The following is a 3,661-nucleotide window of genomic DNA, read 5'->3' as shown; positions in this document are numbered from 1 at the left end:
CATATTTAGTTTTTGAAAAGTTCAATGACAAAAGGTTGCTGTTGAAATAGTTAAGTAGCAATTCGAGGTCTTCCTCCATTTTCCTTATTATTGTATTAGGATTTTTGTCAGGGTAAAAAAGTGCAGTATCGTCGGCAAAGAGACGAGGAGTACCATGTAAGGGAAGCTTGCCTAAGTCGTTGATATATATAAGGAAAAGTAATGGTCCAATATTACTTCCCTGTGGAACCCCTATTTCAATTTTTTCAAGTGCACTGCTGGTGTTGTCAATGGACACGAATTGCTTCCGATTTGATAAGTAGCTACGAATTAAGTCATTGGCTACACCTCGTATACCATAGTACTCTAGTTTGGTCAGGAGTATTTCATGATCTAAAGTGTCAAACGCTTTTTTTAAGTCCAGAAACAGACCACCAATGATATTCTTGGAATCAATATTTTCGATAATTGAGTCCAACTAATTCGCATATTGCAATCAAAGTACTAGACCCAGATTTAAAACCATACTGTCTACAATCTATATATATAAAAATGAATTTCTGTCTGTCTGTCTGTCTGTCTGTCTGTCTGTCTGTCTGTCTGTCTGTCTGTCTGTCTGTCTGTCTGTTCCCTATAGACTCGAAAACTACCGAAACGATTTGCGTGAAACTTGGCAGATGGGGGTATTGGAGGCCGGGGAAGGTTCCTATAATAGTTTGGGACCCCTCCCTCTTCCTGGAAGGGGGGAGGGGGTCATATAAATAAATGTGATAAGTCGGCATAACTCGAGAACTGATAATGCAATTGAAACCAAATTTGGCATGGGAGTATATTTTGGTATGAGGAATGTTTCTATGATGGTTTGGTACCCCTCCCTCCTTCCGGTGTGGAGATAGGAAGGGGGGAGGGGGCCTACCTTACAATTTTTTACATATCTGAAGAACTGATCAAGCAATTGGAACCAAATTTGGCATGGAAGGGAAGTGGAATACGAGAAATCGTTCTATGATTATTTTAGATCCCTCCCTCCTTCCAGTGGAGATTCAGGAATGAGGGGAGGGGTCTTTATCCGATTTTGTATTACATAACTTGAAAACTATTCGAACAAATGAAACCAAATTTGGCTTGGAAGGGTATTTGGGAACGATAAATAGTTCTATGATTATTTGGTACCCCTCCCTCCTTCCAGTGTGGAGATAGAAAGTGGGGAGGGACCTCCTTTACAATTTTCAGAATTACTGGAAAACTAATCAAGCAAATTAAACCAAAATTGGCAATGAAGGGTATTTGATTACCAGAAATGATTCTATGATATTTTGAGAACCCTCCGTTCTTCCAGTCAGAAAATCTTAAGGGAGGAGGGTGCTTTCGAACAATTTTTTACATCACTCGGGAAATTACCCAGCAAATGGAACGAAATTTGGCTGATAGCAAAGAGAAACGGGGGCTCCTTTACAAATTTTCGCATTATTCGAAAACTAATAGAGCATGGAAATAATTTTGGCATAGGAAAGCATTTGGATACGTAAAATGGTTTTTTGCCTATTTCAGACTTCTTTCTCCTTCAATTGGGGGTACAGTTAGGAAAAAAGAGAGCTCATATACGATTGTTTTGCATAAACCAAAAACTTATCTGACAAATGGAACGAAATATGACATGGGAACAATCATACCATCGAGCAAATGGAACAGAATTTGGCATGGGAGTGTATTTTAATACACGGAATGTTTCCGGAATCTTGGTCCCCTCCTTCCAAGTAGGGGATACGTAGGAAGTGGGGCTCCGATAAAAATTGTGTAGGATAACTCGACAACTAATTAAGTAAACGAAACCAAATTAAGCATAAGAGAGTATTCGAGCACAAGAAATGTTTTATCCCGTGGTTTAGCAACTCTTCCCTCCATTCAGTGGAACGATAAAAAGTGGGAAGAGGGTCACTCATACTCTTTATTTTTAATATTTCGATAACTAATCGAAAAAATAGAATCAAATTTGTATGAGAGCATATTTGTGCACGGGAAATGTTTCTTCGATGGTTTGAGACACCCTTCTCTTGGAGTTATAAAGTAGGGAGAGGGTCACCCATTTTTTGAATAACTCGAGAACTTATCGAAAATGGAGCCGTATATGACATGGGATTGTATTTGTATATAAGAAGTGTTTTTCGGATTTATGAGACCCTCCTTCATTCCATTAGGGATTAAGGAATGGGGGAGGTGGTCACTTATGCAATTTAAAATGCAATTTAAAAAACATTTTAATGATTTTGAAATTGAATTTTAAAATTTTGAGCAAATAAATTAAAAGTTAATAACTAAGTACCACAAATTTCAGTTACTTCTGGAAGGTGTAGCAAAGCACACTGGGTCAGCTAGTAAAGTATATTATTGTCAATGAGGAATTTATTCAACCCCACTGTTAATAGTTTTTCAAAAATTTTGTTAAAAACACTCAAAGTAGATATCGGTCGATAATTATTAACGTTGGCAGTATTCTTAATTCTATATTCCAGATTCTAGGTTCAAGATTCTGTATTCTGGATTCTCGATACCAGATTCTAGACTTTTAATTCAAGATTTAAGATTTTCAATTCTCGATTTTATATTTTGTTTCCTAGATTTTAGAATCCAGTTCAAAAGTGGTGATTATGGATTCTGGAGTTTTGGTTCAATCGTTATAGTTGCATTTCAGATTTTAGACTATCCCAAATTCTTGGTTTTGAATTGTGTAGCCGGAATCCTGGATTCTAGTTTCTGGAGTGTGAATTCTTAATACATAGGTATTCTGTAATTATCTAAGATTCCAGATATCGGTCTTCGATGGATGGTAGATCCTATAAGATGGTTTGTTCATTTGGGATGGTGGTTTCTGATTCCAAATTCCAAATCCAAATTCTGATTTCCAAGTTATTAATTCCAATGCGTTCCGTTTATTTTCTCAAAAAATTGTGTGCAAATCTTACCTTGAACTAACGCTTTTTTTTCTTTGTATATATCACCACAGAAAGAATCCGATATAACTTTCAACGAAAACTTTGCCAGCAAAATCTCTGCTACAAAAGTTTAATTGCTACGCTTCCCGAAAAAATAGGATAAAACTTCACAAAGGTGAAAAACTTAAACTAGGTACCTACCTATCTTAAGTACTTCAGTTCTCGTTTACCTCCACTAAGCTGTGATTCAGCATCTGTGTTCAAAGAACTTTATCTCCTTTATCTTTCTATGGTACCTACGTTATGTTAGGTTTTTAAAGGTGAAACCTACTAAAAACTTGAAATTAGTTATCCTCACGTTCGAGAGTGGAAAAAACGGCGCTCGCAAAGGTGTTTATCCATTTTGACTATGTGGCTATGTGTGTTGTTTCTTGATTTTTTTTTCATTCTATTTTAAACGCCATATTTGAACCTCTTGCTATGCATACGGTTGAGTTCCCTGTCTGGTTTTATAATTTTATTTTATTTTCTTTTTTTTTTCTTTTCATTGCTTGAAAATTTGTGTGCGAGTTTTTTTTTGTTACTTACAATTTTACAACTAGAACATGAAATGGTTTATTTTCGTATTCTTATAGGTAATGGCCATATCATGGCATCAGTCGAAGTTGGAACGACTTTCGAAAAATTATTATACCGCACATCTACCTTTTTCACTACTCCATTATATTGAGCTTCCTTATCAACTATTT

This window comes from Uranotaenia lowii, chromosome 1 (genome assembly GCF_029784155.1).
Source record: "Uranotaenia lowii strain MFRU-FL chromosome 1, ASM2978415v1, whole genome shotgun sequence".
Taxonomy (NCBI): Eukaryota; Metazoa; Arthropoda; class Insecta; order Diptera; family Culicidae; genus Uranotaenia; species Uranotaenia lowii.
The sequence above is the reverse complement of the archived record's forward strand: the minus strand, read 5'-3'. Positions refer to the sequence as shown.